The following is a 17,742-nucleotide window of genomic DNA, read 5'->3' as shown; positions in this document are numbered from 1 at the left end:
TGCCCAGCTGCGCAGGGGATGAGGCTAATAAAGTAACTATTCCCCCTCCTGCACAAGACCTTTAGTGGGGAGGTCTTCTTTCCCTCCCTTGCATATTTTAAAGAATGTTAGTTTTCAAGGTAATGTGCCTGCGCTCTGTAAGGTAATTCTGGAAACAACATAATTGTTTTCATCATGTAGTTGTTAATATTCATTTTATAGTTGTTAATGTAACCAAATAAGGGTCTATGGGGAGTTGCTGGAAAGTAATTAACATACCCTCACATATATGCACACCTACCTCTACCAATCAGAGCGGGTTACACCCCGCTTAGGCTATCCCAGAAGAGAAATGTGCACCAATCAGAATAGGTGTAGCACAGGGGTCTAGTCCAGAACTCTCACCCAATATCTGGAGCTCGAAAGTTGGCCGGCTGGCAGCACTCCCACCAGAAGTCTAAACACCACGCAGAAGTGCCTGTCTTGTTTCTAAAACATTCAGAAAACGGAAATGCTGAGAGGAAACATGGACTCCTTCACCACATCTATGAGACCTTCAGAATTTGTTTTAGCCTGGGGGGCTGTGGCTCGCCTGAGGAGAAAGCGTTACATCAGCGACAGCTCAGAGGAAGAGGAGGGAGTGGCCGAGGGGAGCCCTTTGACCAGTCATTGATGGATACACCGGAACCCGACTGATCATGAGGAAGCCTGATGTATGTGTTGTACGTGTTGCTATTTATGCTATCCTTAATCATTGCATTAGGGAAAAGCTTTTCAAAGATTGAGAGCTGTGTCATAGACATGCCAAGCCAATGGCACCCTGACTGTGTGACTTGGACTTCAAAGGATATAAATTGCAGCTTCAGGACCTGTGTGCTGAACTGTATTTTGAAAGCTTATTAAATGCTATTATTGCCATAGGTTATGCTGTGCAATGTCTGTGCTTAACTCAAGAATATTTAGCATGAGGTGTGACCTTGGTAAATGTTGTGCAATGCGGGTGAGACCCTAACAGTGTGTGAAAGAAAATGACAAAACCAGAGGCTGCCTGCTTAGCACGTTATATTGACCATCTGATCCGCACAAAAAAGTTAGAGCCTTGCTTAGGAAAAAGGCTATTTGTAAGAAACCTAAAAGGATTAAATTAGAGAATTGTTAGGGGGCACACATGCAATATAAAATGTGATAGCTGTAAATAGTAATAGTAAGAGTAATAAAAATAACATTTTAAAAGGAGCAAAACTATATTTAAAAGGGATTGGAAGGAAGGGAGTACAATTCAGGGAATCAGCAGCAGATAGGACACATTTGTGAACTTTGTTGTTAGACATTATTCAGACATATAAACTGAGATGGGATTCTTTTAAATACTCAAAATGTGTGCCACATAGGTTTTGAGGGGGCTTACATAAAAAGTTTCACTGAATCAAGTCTCCTGTAGCACTGTAGTCCGTTATATTAGACAGAGAGGAGCTGGCGTGTTGAAGGCTTGGGACACCCTATGCCTTAAGAACCCAACCCTGGGAAGCAGGTGCTGAGATGTACTGTCCTGTGAGAGGGGAAATAAAAAAGCCCCTCTGCCCCCCCACACTCTATTTTTGCAACACGGCAGGCAGCTCATCCCATTGGGGTCACTGTTTCTCCCCTCCCCCCCCCACCTCTCCCTGTGCTGGGGTTTTGCCCTCTGCCATGGGCTGGCAGCACCTCACTCCTGGGCTGAATTCTGGCTCTTACCCCCCAGTCCCTGATTTTGCCCCTTGGATCCTCTCCTTCCCCTGCCTCCAGCTGTTTGACCCCTCCCCCAGGCCAGTAAAATTCCACCCCCTGTTCAGACCCTGCCACCCTCTGATTTGCCGTCTTTGAACTCTGAAGTACGTGCAGTGTGAGGGCAGCTACAGCTGTTTCTGGGCAATGCTCAGACCTCTTCAGCCAAGCTGCAAATTCTTAGGAAAGGGGAGGGGAGTGGGGATTGGTAATGAGTAATTTCCTGGTGCTGCCTGTCTCAGAGGCACCAGCCCTTGTCTGTCTTTACAGTTCTTGGCTCTTTTTCGATTGAGCTATCTCAAGTGGCGCTGGGAGAGAACTCTCACCAGAGACCCTGGAGGGACAGAAGAAGAAAGATGAATTCGTCGGTCTGGATTTGTTCAGCGACTTTTGTGAGGAACTCCATTGCGAGGAGGTGGCTGCAGAGGAACAGGGAACCCTATCAGACCTGATACTTCCTGGCACACCAAGAGCTGGTAAGAAATGAGACAGGGAGACTAGCTCCCAAATGTGTCTCCTTCCCTGCAGCCTCCCTTTGATGTGTGAGATGTTAGCTAGTGGTGTTGTCACCCTCTTGGTCCCAGGGTATTAGAGACACAAGGGGTGTGAGCCGATATCTTTTATTGGACCAACTGTGGTTGGGGAGAGAAAAGTTTTCCAGTCACTTGGAGCTCTTCTTCAGTCCACAGTTCTGTGGAGCTTGGATGCTTGTCTCATCTGGCAGCAAAAGTTGGTCCAATTAAAGATATTAACTCACCCACCTTGCCCCTCTCATTAGTTCAAGCAGTGGTGCACAAACTGAGGGATGGGCTGCAAGATCCTCTGCGATGTGTGTGAAGAAACTGGGATCCCATGGTCCCGCAGGATTCTCTGCCGTAATAGTGGGAGCAGGATAAAAACAGTGTGGGTACTGCAGAGCGGGATTAAAAAAAAAAGCCTCTTGTCCCGTGCCCCAAACAACATGAATGCTCTGGCCAGTAGCTGCTGCTCTCCGGGCACTGCCTTCAGAGTTAGGCAGCAGCAGCATGGAAGTAAGGAATTACTTCACATTACAAGGGCGGAGCGACACATTCTGTGAATGGTAAGTGGGGCTGTGGTGAAGTAGAGAGATTCTTGGGCTTTTCTCTGAGTGCTGTATGTGTGCCTCAGTTTCCCCCGTATGTTACTCATGTATTTAAGTGACAGGACCCGGGTGTGTTCATTACAGAGGTCACTAGAGGGTGGATGGATCTTCCCCAGCCACACATACGCAGACCTTTTGCCCTCCTGGGTCAGCCAGCTGCAACACTGTGTGGCAAGTGGAGATCAGGAGGAGGCCACCTTGCCTGGGAAGGAGACAAAGGACTGGGGAGGGGCAGGGGTCTGGGTCTGGGTCTGGGGGGGAGGGGGTGGCTGGCTAGAAGAGGCCATTCCCCTGTGGGGGGTCGGGGGTATAGGGCCTGAGAATGTGGGCTCTGAGGCTCTTCAGGGGGTTGCTGCTGTACCTTCTAATTAAGCTGCTAACAAAGTCTTTCTACACTGATCTTCAGAACTAAAAAACCCTTCTGACTTCCATGCTGGCTGTGAATCGCTTCTGACTGCAAGGCGAGGCACATGGCCCCTTTGGGGGTGTGGAAGAGTGCCCCAGGGTCCCATTCAGGGGAACCCACAGGGGGAGTTTAGGTGGAGCAGGGGGGCTGAACCCTCTGAGGCCAGATTCAGGAGGTGGCCACACTGGTGCGTGGAGGCCCGAGAGGGGCAGACTCCGAAGCACTAGAGTCCTGACTGGCTACGCCCCGAGTGGTTCCAGAGCATGGTGCCTGGAAGACTCCGTCACAGGGGCATGACTGGAAAAATTTATTCACCACTAGTTTACCTGCCACTGTCAGAAAACTGGTGGATGATGTATCATGTGCAAATTTCTCCTTTTTGTGAACATTTGGAGCCTTAACAGGATGAACTAAAGTATAGACAAACCCACAGTAAAGTAAGATTAGAATTCAGTTAGAGTAGTTGAGGCCTATTCATAACCGTTGATCAGATGGTGAGAATGTGTGAACAGTGACAATTACTTCTTGTAATGAGATAACCATTCCAAGTCCCTGTTCAGACCCAGTCTGGTTGCATCAAGTTTGCATATGAGTTCCAGCTCTGCAGTTTCTCACTGAAGTCTGTTTTTGAAGTTTTTTTTGTAGAAGTATGGCAACTTTCAAGTCATTTACAGAGTGTCCTGGGAGATTGAAGTGCTCTCCTACTGGTTTATGGATGTTACCATTTTTTATGTCTGATTTGTGCCCATTTATTCTTTTGCGTAGTGACAGTCCAGCTTGGCCAATGTACGTGGCAGAGGGGCATTGCTGGCACATGATGGCATATGTTACATTAGTAGATGTGCAGGTGAACGAGCTCCTGATGGTGTGGATTAGATTGTGGCAGATGGAGATCTGCCTGGGAAGAGTTGGAAGAGGAGGGAGTTTGGCCAGGAGACTCGGGGGGAGTATTGGAGGATATATATTTTGAGCTGGTCAGGAATTTTTCAACTCATTGGTTTTTCATAAGAAAATGTCAATTTCTTAAAACTGAAGTTGTCAGGAGCTGACTGGTTTTGATGAAACTTTTCTCAGGAAAGGTTTGTCAGATCCAGCCTGGAATATTTGTGGAGACAGAACCAGACCCAGCACAGAATAGCCAGCTGGTCAAGGCACTCATCTGAGTCAGGTAGAGCAGGGAGTTGAAAATAGGCCTCCTGCCTCCCAGGTGAGTGCCCTGACCACCTGGCTCTTGGGGTGGGTTACTCACCCCCACACACTGCCTGCTTTGTGCTGAAATCCCTTGAGAGGTCCCAGTTCGGCCTGATACAGAATAGAAAACTTTTGAAAACGCAAAAGCCATTTCCAGCCCAGCACCAATGAAGGAGACTGAGGGAGGGGATTCTGGATGGCGTGCAGGAAGGACTCTGGTGGCCAGGTGTCGGGAGGCGGGGAGGATGGAATGGTAGGGACAGCTCTGGTGGATGTGGGAGGGAAGGAAAGGTGGGGAGGTGTTATCCAAATAACAAATGTCACAGGATCTTTTTCAGGGGATAAGGCAACAAGCCACATTTATTGTGAATACAGAAATTTGGTAAATAGTATCAATAAAAAGAAAAGTATCAACACTGTAATAACATCAATATTGTTCTTTACTTAGTAAAATAGTATTAATAATGTAAACACTAGGAAAACAGTATCAACGTTGTATCAATACTACAATTACAGAGACACATGTTTCAATTGGTACTTTCATTCACACTCACACACACGGACAGGCATACACAGACAGGGAGACAGACAAACATACATAGGGGTCTCATAGATGTTATAGTTACCAGCCTCTTGGTGCTCGTGATAGTCACTGGCCAGGTGACCATAGCATGAGGATGAGGAGCAAGTTTCTGCCGATGCGCATCGGTACTCCTGGCTGGTGTGATGTTGTAGACCCGAGCCTACAGCCTTCATCTTTCTGTCCCATTTTATAGGGAAAAGACCCCATGTAAGTCTGTGGGTTTTGCACTGTCATGCTGCAACTGCATTCTTGGTGTGATCTTTAATCACCCACATTGTTGCAAGCCTGATCAGATTTTGTCCTTTGAAATAGGCTAGCTCCAAATTTATCAGGGTAGACTCCTCTTTGGCCAGTTGTTAAGGTCGCTCCTTTCTTTGTCCGTTTCGACATCCCTTACTCAGACCAGTTGTTCAATCACTCTCCCTGTCAACACCCACCTCAGTTGCTCAGCCATTCACGCTTCAATCACTCAGTGCCAACTCCTAGCTGAAGAATTCACATATTATTTTTAAAGCAAACCTTATTTCATTTTTGACAGTGTCTTTTACAATTGAAAGCGTTTGTTACATTTCACAGTGTGGTTTCTTATACTTAAAATAGGGTTTTTACAAATATAATGAAAGTGAGTAAAATTAACAGATAAAATGGTCTTAAAACAGATAGACTTGTAGAAAGTAAGTGAATATTTCAAAGGGTAAAACAATAAGAGTTAGTTGAGGTTTTAACTTTTGAATAAAGTTACAATGTGTCAGGCTGAAGTGCCTTGGGGGGGGGGGGGGGGGTGTTGTTTTTGGCTCTGTTCTTTCATGTATTTTTCAAAAACAAGATTTGGCCAACAGAGGGATCTGGAGGGGGGAGAAAAGGCAAGGAGGTCTCAGAGGAGAGGGAGGGGTGTGTGTTTTAGCTGGAAGTGGGCTCTTTAGAGTGGAATCACACATTTTCAGCTTCAATTCACCCATCTTCCAATAGTTCAGGTTCCCAGTTCCCCTTAGGTTCCCTCTGAGCCAGCAAGATCTGCCAGTCCCACTGCAGCCCCTGGCCTCTCTGGATAGTGTTTCCCACAGAGCTGCTCCTACTCTACTCTCACAACTCCACTCCTCTTGCTTGAGGAACCCCACAACCCCCCTCCATGGGGTGGTGTGTTGTTCAAGCAGGCTGCCCCTCTGCTCTCTCTCAACTTCTTAACAGAGAAATTAGAACAGTTTTGTCTGTGCTTTGGGGAGCCATTACGAAAGAAGCTGCAGTGATATACAGAATGGTGGAGGGGCGCTAACTCCGGTCTCCGTTCCATTTGTATCTCACACACAACCACACTCTTACTTCAATCAGTTTAGCACATGCTAATATACAACTTGGTTTGTTATTCAAATAACAAATATCACAGAGTCTTTTTCAGGGGATAAGGCAACAAGTCACTTATATTGTGAATACAAAATTTGGTAAATAGTATCAATAATGCAAATACCAGGAAAACAGTATCAACACTGTAACAATATCAATATTGTGCTTTACTTAGTGATTGCAAATACAGAGACTTGTTAACAAAGTATATTTCATTGACACATGTTTCAGCTGGTACCTTCATTCACACTCATACACACAGACAGGCATACGCAGACAGGGAGACAGATAAACATACATAGGGGTGTCACAGATGTTATAGTTACCAGCCTCTTGGTGCTCATGGTAGTCACTGGTGAGGTGACTGTAGCAGAAGGGTGAGGAGCAAGGTTCTGCCGATGTGCATCGGTACTCCTGGCTGGTGTGGTGATGTAGACCCGAACCTCCAGCCTTCATCTTTCTCTCCCATTTTATAGGAAAAAAGATCTCATATAAGTCTATGGGTTTTTGCTCTTTCATGATTCATCTGCATTTGGTGTGATCCTCAATCACCCACATTGTTGCAATGTAGTTTGTAGTTGGTAATAGCATTTACCAGCATCTGTTTTCAGATAAATATGTTTTCCCTAATATGCGGCATTATTACAGAAATACCCTAAATTAAACTCCCATATGCATTTGCTGATATTTACAGAGTCACCATTCTTATGGAACCATTTTGGTAGGTCCATGGACATTAGGGATGCATTTTCCACATACAAACCTAATGGAACCAAGGTATAAACCCAATCTATCGATGCAGTGGCTATCATTAAAACAAATGCCATAATGAAAGTTGTGCTATAACTGTAACTGAAATGTATGCGCTTCCACCAGGATTAATATTCCACTTCAAATGAGCTTAGATTTCCCTTGAGAATGCTTCTAAGCTCTGAAGGGATAAGGCCCTGAAGGCCTTCTCTAATGAAGCCATTAGCCACTAGTCAGCCGGGCTTGGGCCTGTATACAAGCCAGTGTCCATGTGATAGAAGGTCTATATCACTTGCAAAGAACTATCATTATTCCGCTATCCCTTTCTTGGAGTTGGAACCAGAGTGGCAGGATCTGAGTGATATTATATTCCAAAATACTAAGTTGGCCTAGCGCTGAGGTCATAGAGTGATTCAAGGATGCCACATCATGTCCTACCCTACTGATTTTAGCAGCAAGGCTTTTGGCATCGATTGCGTTTTTTATACCAAGGCATATGCCTACTCTGCCAAGCACAGTTGCTATCACACTGCACTAGTATCGACCTGCTTTACTTATTATTGTTTCACCAATCCAGCTGTGTCACCCCTGGAGAGCCATCTCTATAAATGGCAAACACTCTTGATAACACCAATAAATATGGGAATGGGCATCATGATTTTCCACAGCACGTACTCTGCGTTGATCATAAGCAATCATTTTGAATTTTCCTTAATGATTATTGCTCCAGCCTGGTAGGAGCACAGTTTTGGGACTACCACAACCTAACTCATCTATATAGCCTGATAAATACCTGCTACGTACCATTTTCCTGAATCGTTTCTATTTACTGATATAACTGCGGTTCCAACACAAGAGGTAGTGAAGCTCTTTTTACATGTATTCTTACAAAAGTGATTTGCATCCTGCTCAGAGGTGCAATAAGATTTTGACCCTGAATGGCACTTTATGTGGGCCATAATTGATTATGCTGGAGTGTGAATATTTATGTCCATTACATCCATGGCCCCTTGTAAATTAGACCGAATCTCAACAGCTAAATACCCCTCCTTCACTCGGGAAGGTATAATGGCTGAGATACAGGCACATCTGAAGGAACCTTTTATTTCTTATGGGATTCAACAATTCTCTACCAATGCATCGTCTATCTCTCATTTACAGGAGTCTTTTAGCTTATTTATAATTGGAGACTTGTATTTTATGCCGATAGTGGTTCCCTCACTACTCAGAGCTGAAGCCATTTTAGCTTTCATACCCTGCTCTTCTAGACACACTAGAAAACGGGTTGGGCCCTCTTCTAATGCAACTATTGCCAGGGGACCTACAATATCCAAATTTGGAGAGGGGATCCTCGTTATGGATGAATATATCATAACAGTGGCAGTATGATTCTTCCATTTCGCCACACAGGAGTAGTGTTCACTCTCTTTTATAAACAAGAAATCAGATACTGAGGCATGATATAACAGTACTACGCAAAATATAAGGCGATTGATGCACATGGTTCTTAATCTGTTGGGAAAACACACAGATAAAATATATAATTATTGTTATGTTCCCTTCCATGGTTTCAGTTGCAAATTGTGGAAGCATTTCTTGGTTTTCCTTCATTTTGAGTCACATAACTTGACCTCAGAAATGGTCGGGCTAGCCTTGTTTTTAATTTGAACCAGTCCAACCCAGCAAGGGCTCAGCATGTGGCCTTTCTCTGAGAAAAAGGGGTACAATACCTTTTTTTCCTACCACTCCTCCCCCACTCCGTTATTTTGAGAGTATCCCCAAGCCTTTTATCCATTGTCTGGATATTTTGATTTAACTAATGGGCCACTCTTCTCTGGATTTCCTCAATATTAGCTAATAACTTTGGTGATAAACTCATCAACCTTGAGACACGGTTGATAATCATCTCGGGGAACATCTCCCACCACCCAACAAAGTTCAGGAGTTTTCATCAAGCACCCAGTGAAGACTTGATGTGGTGTGAACCCAAGAGATCCACAGTAGATTGCATTGCCATCAATATGAGGGGAAGTTTTAAATCCCAATCCCTTCAGAATGCAAACACCGATTTTTGCATAATGGTTTTAAGTGTCTTGTTTGATCTTTCAACAAGCCCGGAAGACTGGGGTGCCCAACGATATGGAATCTTTGCCTGATTCCTAATGCCTGACACAGGCATTTGGTGATCTTGCTCATAAAATATAGGCCCTGGTCGGAATCTATTGTATCCAGTAGCCCAAATCTAGAAATCGTTTCATTCAAGAGTATCTTAGCTGTAGTAGTCGCTGTATTATTACATGTTGCATAGGCCTCTATCCATTTGCTGAAGGCATCAACAATGACCACATATTTCTTGCCATGACCCAGTTGCAGGAGGGGACCAATGTAATCTATCTACATCCTCTTCCAGGTTCCCACAGTAAGTTAATGCTTTATTGGGCCTTTATTCAAATGCGAGTCTGCATTATTTTGTGCGCAATTCAGGCAACGATTTATGTACTGCTCCACCTGCTTAATCATTTCAGGCCAAGAAGCCACCATACTCAGTCTTTTTAAAGTCTTTTCCTTTCTGAAGTGATCTTGGTCATGTGCCAAATAGATTATTTTTTCTCATACACAAGAAGAGGCCAAGAGCTCTGGGATGTCATCTTGTATGTCCTTATTTAAAACAAGGATTACACCATCCTTGCTTCTATATATTTCTTGGCCCTTGAGCGCTTTCTTATCCAGCAACCTTTGGATTTCTGAATCCTTTTACTGCATTTTCAACAATGTCCATGGGTCAATCCATGGTAGCTGACCTTTGGGCACAGATTGGGGGTTCTTTGTCTTCTGACAGATGCCATAAGGTCTCTTGGCCCATATGAGCAGCTCCTTTCATCAAGTGGTCTGCTTGATTGTTCAATCTCATGATGACTGAATCCTGCTTTCATTGTGCTTTTGTTTTATCTAGGTATATCTTTCTGGGTCTCCCCTTGGCTGCTTCTTACACATGGTACAGGTATTTAATGTGGACTACTGGTTTACCATCTCTGGTCATCAACTTCCATTCTAGCCACAAGGGCATCCAGTCAATAAATGTCCCCAGGAACCATTCTGAGTCTGGGATGATTAATAAGGTTTTTCCCAGGTCCATTTCTAACAGGGCTACTAGCACTATGAGAACTTCCGTTGCCTGTGCTGATGGAGGAGCTTACTGTACCCTGCAATGTCTTCCCATCCCTTTGATGGACAGTAGAGTAACCTGCATGAGGCTTCCCCTCTATGTAGAAGCTGCTCCCTCTGTGGTTGTCCTTTATGGCCTCCACTGGCATCTTGCCCAGGTGAAATGGTGACACCAACTCTTCCATCTTCTCCGGGGGCAGAGGGCATTCATGTTCCTCGCCTTGAACCAGCAATGCGTAGGGAACCATTGCCTATCGCTGGAATTTATCAGTCATGATCGCTTTCTATTGATCAGGATCAAGGTCTATCCCACTAAGTTTGGATTGGAGACTCTTCCTCCATAGGCCTTTCCAGTTAGCACATATCTCAATGGAATATGAGAGGTATGCAAGATAATAGGTGACAATCTGATTATATATTCCCAGTGTCCAATCGACCAGGTCAACACTAGCACATCATGCTCACAAGGAGTAAATCGTTTTTCTACTTCTATCAGGTTTCGGGATCTATAAGCTATTGGTCTGGGCCCAATGCCAATGTCTTGTGAAAACACTGCATTAATTCCTTCCACAGTGGTTGCTAAATGGAGGATGAATAGTACTCCTCTTTTGGGCTATTCTTAGACAACTGCATGCTCTGGTTGAGGTTTTGTGCTGTCAGCCACTCGCTCTTGTTCTTCATCTCATCAATCCGAGCATTCCTTTGGGCTAGTTTACCCTTGAGCTGAGCCACATGGGTCTCCAGCTCTTCCACACATTTATGCAGCTCCCTTGCTGCAGTGGCCAAGCTGTACAATAATGTGCGCTTCTTTTGCTTTTTAGAAGGGTGCGGCTTGCCAGTCACAAAGTCTTCCCATTTGGAACATAAGTTCCTATACGCCAATCGCCCTTCAGACAAACTCTCCACCTACTGATCTTTCCCTTTCCCAGAATTCATGAGACACGAGTCAGGTTGTTTTTATTAGTCGGCTTCGTCCATCCTGAAGGTCCAAACTTCTTGGAGCCATTCATTTTGCCTTTGAAGTCTTGGCTCTTATTAGCAGGGAAACTCCACACTATTTCCTTGCTCCACCTAGCTTCTGAGCTAACGTGAGTCATGAGCACAATGCTCTTCCTCGGCAGTGCTCAGGACCATCATCAGCTATATTTCATATTTACCACACTGATCCAACCGGACCTCAACTGACGCGGTACATCTAGTAGTCTAGCGGTTGGCCCATGGCCTAGTAACCGACCTTGGATCTCTGCTGCTCTGAGATCCTGTTCTCAAATGGCTCTGACATGGCGCTCAACCTGTCTGAAGAACCCAAGATCAGTACAGCATGTGGCTGCCTGTGGGGCACAAGGCCTGTTACAGTGTACTTTAGCCTACTGTTAGCACACTCAGCCGTGATACAGCGGATTGCTCCCTATACCTCTCACACTGTTCTGAATGCTCCCAAAGCACTTACAGCACCGAAGATTTTGGCTCTGTGCACACAAGGCTGTGCCATCATGACACACAAGGTCATTCAGAATCATGAACCTCAGGTTCCTGGAGCAACACTCTCGAACTGTTGGGTCTAGTCAGCTCCAACTACTTAGTAAGGTATCCCACCCCCACAGCCAATGGGCTGTACTTAATTCCTGACTGAAAGGAAACTTAGCTCATAAACTGCTAAAGGTGTCCCTTCATGGTCATCAGTTTTTACAAGGAAAAAGGGAACACTGAACCGTCCTCCTGTAATATAGATTACTGATGGTATCCTACTGGATTTCACCCCACTGCATCTGATCAGTGGTCAGTTAAAAATGGGACACTACACCCTTTATGAGTAAACCAACCAACAATTTATTTAGGGAAAATATAACATAGGTTTCACTCGGGATTAAGATTATGTGAGAGTCTGAACTCCAGAATCCATACCAGTAAACACAACCCTTGGGTCCAAAGTTGATAATTTACAGTTATTTCATCTCTCTTTCACAGAGTCTTTGCCACCATCAGGATGTGCACAAACCGGAACCTCAGGATCTGGAACTCAGGAACCACAAAGTAAGTTGATGATCAGGTGTGGGTGACTGTCCTCTTCTACTTCTGGAAAGGAATGGTCTTCTTTGCTGCCTCTTGGATGATCAGGTGCACAGCTGCCTCCCAGATGGACAACCCGGATCTGAGTCTGCACTGTCCTTTTCTAGTGTGCTGTCCCTAGACTGATTTCAAATCACGTGACTTCTTTCCCACCTAAATCTTCCTGCCCCAGTTTGAAAAAGTGTGGGGAAAGTCCACAAAGAAGGGCATCTGTAATGCTGCTGTTGTTGTTATGCCAAACCAAGATGGCAATTTCAACACTCATTAACATAAACCATTAATGAACATTAAATTGAAGAGCATCAAACTAAAGAGGGAGGGACAACTATTATCATATGTAATGTATATACTGAAGTCCGTTCTAACAGAGGGGAAAGAACAGAACCTCCATCTTGGGGATCCCTGATTAAGAAATCAGGTGTGGCAAACCCCTCATCCCATTCCCAGCTCTGCAATCGCCTGGGCACTCTCCTATGCAGAGCCAGTAAAAGGCATAGGAAAACAAACACACATTCCTCAGCAGAGGGTTGCCCTTGCACATTATTTCTCTGTGCTCTTTGGTTCCTGTGGTCAAGCCCTCACCTGAACTGTGGTGTGCTATACTGGTTGCTCCTTCTTAACAGAGAGGTTGCAGTCTTAGAGGGGGTTCAGAGGTTCAAAGGTTATGAGAATGATCAAGGGCCTGGAAAAAGTCTCTTGTGAAGAGAGATTGACCAGACTGGGACTGTTTACCTTAGAGAGGTGGCTTGATCAGTCTATAAACCAAGAAAGGGGATAGAGAAGAGTGAAGGGGAGTTTCTACTCTTTCTGTCTCACAGCTGCTACTGCAGGGTTCTCATACCTTCCTTTGCACTATCTGGTACTTTCCACTGCCAGAGACCAGATACTGGACTGGTAGGAGTTAGGCTGTGCTCCTGTCTGGCCATTCCTATGTTCCTAGAGCTTGGCATCTGTTGGTTGGCATCTGTTCAAGTGATTGTATGTGTCCATTCCACTGTAGGTATGCGAGTGCCCAGTGCCCAGTTGTCTGAGACTTTTTTCACTCACCGGTACCCATGGGGGTGGGGAGAATGCCCTATGTTGCCTTCCACTACTATGTGCAGGTATAAAGGGCAGGGCCCCATGCGACCCTGCTCAGTTTCTTTTCAGAGAAAATGGATAGGCTTCATAGCCATAAGGAAATGAGAGTGACGCTTAAGTCTATCGATATCTACATGTCTGTGACAAAACGAAGATGGTTTTGTCTCCAGGAATCCCACTGATATCCGTCTTTTATTCCTTTTACTGATGGCCTGTCGAGAAAGAGGGGCAGAAGTTACAAGAGGTGGCTGACATCTCCCTCCTCATCTTGAGAAGCCAGTTCATCTAGACAACCTTGGCTCTTCTAAATAGTCATTTTCGTGTGTTGATTGAGGACAGAGTACCGGTCCTCAGAGTACCATCCTTTTTTTCCCCTCTGTTTGCCCAGCATTTATGTGGCTTCCTAAGTGCTTGTTCCCATGTCACCAGAGATCAGTAGGTCTTAAGAATAGTGGAAGTTCAGTACAGATCTCCCTACCAATTCACTGTGCTACCCTTTGGCTTGTTGGCAGCTCCTAACATTTTCATGAAACACATGGCAGCGGTAGTGGTGTTCCTGCAAAAGTCCTGAGTCCACGTCTTCCCTTACCTGGATGACTGACTGATGAGAGGCCAGTCCAGGTCTCAGGTACTATCCAGGGTAGCCATTATCTAGTCCATCTGTGGCATGCTGGCACTGCTAGTCAACTTGAACAATCAATCCTGAATCCTGTACATAAAATAAAATTAATCGGAGTTGTCCTGGACTCAGCTAAGACCAAGGACTTCCTCCTGCCCTTAAGATTCCAAGCATTCTGGGCTATTGCTCTAGACCTAAAGACACATCCTATCACCATGGTGAGAAATTGCCTTAAGATCATGGGGCACATGGCAGCTAACAATTATGTAATCCAGCAGCCCAGGCTACATCTCTAGGAAATTTTCAGAGGTGGCAAGCATCTGTGTGTTCACCAGTTGCCATCATTTTGACATGGTGGTTCATATCCCAGTGCACATTTTGTCCTCCCTGGGTTGGTGGACAGACCCCTTACATGTTTGTGTGGGAGTCCCCTTTGTTCCACCATAACCTGCCCTTGCCTTAGTTGTGGATGCCTCATCTCTGAGTTGGAAACCTCATCTTGGATCCCTATAAACAGAAGGTCTTGGTCGATCCAAGATTTGAAAATGCGTATAAATGTCAGGGAATTGTGGGCTATCTGGATAGCTTGATTAGCCTTCCTTCCACAAGCTGATGGAAGGAATGTACTGGTGCTAACAGGAAGTGACCATTCCACTTGATTGTGTCAGGAAGAGATTCTCCTTTTGGAATTTTGAATAGCCAACTCCATTAACCTAAGAGCTGCTCATCTTCCAGCAGTGAAGAATGAGCTGAGTGGGTCATTTACTGATCATCATGAATGGACATTTTGTCCAGACATAGCCAGTTCCATCTTCCAACTGAGGGAGATTCCCCAAGTGGATTTGTTTAGATAGAAAGTGTCATGGAAAGGATCACACAGCTTCTCTTTTAGGTCAAATCAAGCAGAGCTTTATTTTGACAGACACACACACAGAGCTATGGCCATAGGGGAGCCCTGGACAGCACAGGGTTTCTGTACTGCTCTCAGGCGACCCCCCTCCAGGTTGAATGGCTATGGCTTATATAGAATTGCTTATCTTATAATGATCACATAGTGGAATTTCCCTTACAAGATAAGTCAGACAGTTACTTCCTTATCTATCACACAAATCTAACGGTCACCTACAAGAATAACTAAGAGCGGTCACAAGAGCAGACAGTTGCAAAAAACAGCTTACAGCACAATCAGCAGTTTATAGTGGGTTCTTTTTTTTTTCCTTTTTCTTCTTCTTCTCTTTTCACCCATAGTTATGCTAACTTACATTTCCAACATTCATTTCAGTGCAAGGCCTACCAGGTCTTGCTTTTGTGCTTCCACGAAAGGACAACAGAGAACGCTGCAAGTTTTGGCCCAAGTTCATTGATGGATGCCTTCCTGGTACCCCAGTTAAAGAGCCTGCCCTATGCCTTCCCTCCAGTTCTGCTCTTCTCCAGAGATTTGTTCAAAGTCAAACAAGACAATGTTCACTTCATTCTTTTAGTCCTGGCATGGCCCAGTCAGCACTGGTTCTCAGTACTGCTAGCCCTATCAATCAGACATCCACTGTCTTTCCTTCTGGATTCAGATGTTATCTCTGAGCATAATGGATGCCTCCTCCATCCCAACCTGCATGCTCTCCACCTGACATCCTGGAGGCTTCATGGTTGATGTGTTTGAAAAAATGTTGCTCAATATAGGTTCAGGAAATGCTTCTAAATCGTAGAAAACATTTGTCTAGGCATACGTACCTGGCAAAATGGAAAAGATTCTCCATCTGGTCCCTCCAGAAAGGTGTTTCCCAGTGCGGGCTGCCATCCATCAAGTACTGGACTATCTTTTGTTCCTGAAACAACAAGATTGGGTGTTAATGCTACTAGGGTTCATCTAGCAGCTTTCTTGGCCTTCCCCCCTGCTGTGAGAAACCACTCTATTTTTCCAACCCAATGTCTATCAGGGTTTTAAAAGGTCTGGACAGGTCAGATCCCTAGGTAAAGGGTTCTATTCTCAGGTGAGACGTGATCTTTGTACTAGCACACCTGAGAGGTCCCCCTCTAAATCACCCAGCAACTTTGATTCTTCATAGTAACTCTGAAAAGAGCCCAAGCCTCCATGAAGTGCCGTAAGCTCTTCTCTATTGCTACTGATGTTACATGGAAGGTGTCCCGACACTATAGTGGTGGGCAACAGGATAAAACCGATGATCCACAGACCCAGCCCTTGTCAGGGGGTGGGAGCAGAGACAGCCGCTTCCCCAGACTTGCGGTGGGTTCATATGGGAAGCAGCCACTCTGCTGATGCTGAGCCCCTGGCTGTTGGCAGAGTTGATTGCGCAGCAGCAGGAGGAGGAGGGGCTCCATTGGCTGAGTTCAATCAGGCCCGACTCCACCCTCAGCTCCTCCCACTCTGGTTCTGGAGCTCTCTGCCCTGCTTCGACTGCGGACGGGGTCCCTGCAAAGATGGCAGAGGGAGCAGTGGGCTGGAAGGAAGGGATCGGGGGGGCCTAATCCAACTCGCAGGTGTCTTGGTTCGACACCACAGTTCTATACCCTTCTGAGCCAGCGAGTGACACGATCAAGAGTCCCATCCTGGTTCCCAGCTGCCATAAACCGCTGCCTTCATTTCTCGCTTGAAATTTGTGTCATGACGGTAAATGCTCTGCATGCTTCACCCCAGAGGCAGCTGCATTTCCATGCAAGGCAGATAATCCACATGTCTAAAGTTTGTAAAGCGCCTGGGGATTCCTCTTGGTAAAAGGCACTAGAGGGATCCTTTGCTATAAAGAACTAAATAGTGCCCTGTCCCTGCAGCTTGCGTGGGGGTGGGGTTAGTCGGGGGGGGGGGGGGGGAGAGGCACAAAGGAGCCTTGTCACTTGTGAGCCCTGTACAAGGACGGGGGATGAGTACAGCCCTAACAATGCAGGGACCAGAGGGACAGCTCTCTGTGTGACCCTGTGTTCACCCTGGTGGAGTGTTTACGGGGAAGGCAGGAGGTGGAACCATGGCCCTGTGTGTCCCCCACTGTCCCATGGAGCACCAAAATCAGTCATTGCAATTGAAAAAAAACCCAACCTCTTTCCACAGGTTTTCAAATTCCGGGGTGCCAGCCCCAATGGAATTATTCAAGAGATGTCGAGGGAGCAGGCGGGGGCGGTAGTTCACTCATGCCAGCTCAGCAAAGCGAGGCCAGCCAAGGAGCAACATCTTCACCTCCTGTTTCACATCGGTGGGCCCCCCGGCCTGTGGGTCAGTATCAACATCTGCTGTGGCTGCACCCATTCTGCTCCCGGCAGCCTCTGCGCCCAGCGCTAGCCTCACAGAAAACACAAGAGGGGAGGGGCGAAGGGGTTTCTGGTTTTTTAAAATATCTCACTGAGATCCAAACATCAATCCCAGTTTGAAAAAAATAATGACTTCCTTTCTACAGCGCTGCCTCTCGTGATATTGGAAGCTCTTCATGATCCAATTCCCTCTGGTGAAGAAGTGGCATCAGCATCAGGTGAGTTTGTTCAGAATCACCCAGCAGGATGCAACAGCCCCTAATGGCAATTCACTGCAGGGCTGGACCTAGGGCTATCCTAGGGCAATGGTGTGCAAACAGGGGGGGTGTTCCCACCTGGGGGGGCACAAAAGGTTCTCTTGGGGTGAGTGAAGAAATTGGGATACTGGGGGGCCCACGGGACCTGCTGCCATA

The 17,742-nt window shown here is 45.9% G+C and overlaps 1 long non-coding RNA gene across 1 annotated transcript; it reads left to right on the top strand.

The window, feature by feature from the left end:
- Positions 1-2,044: 2,044 nt before the first annotated feature.
- On the top strand, positions 2,045-17,235 carry LOC137160146 (uncharacterized). The gene is made up of 3 exons (XR_010921799.1): positions 2,045-2,219; positions 12,271-12,336; positions 17,133-17,235. It is a non-coding gene; the product is annotated as an uncharacterized lncRNA (long non-coding RNA).
- Positions 17,236-17,742: the final 507 nt, after the last annotated feature.

The sequence above is a fragment of the Emydura macquarii genome, unplaced genomic scaffold, assembly GCF_026122565.2.
Source record: "Emydura macquarii macquarii isolate MOO-44397 ecotype Brisbane River unplaced genomic scaffold, CSIRO-AGI_Emac_v2 contig_2141, whole genome shotgun sequence".
Lineage (NCBI taxonomy): Eukaryota > Metazoa > Chordata > Testudines > Chelidae > Emydura > Emydura macquarii.
Note: the sequence above shows the minus strand (reverse complement) of the source record. Positions and strands in the feature narration are given on the sequence as shown.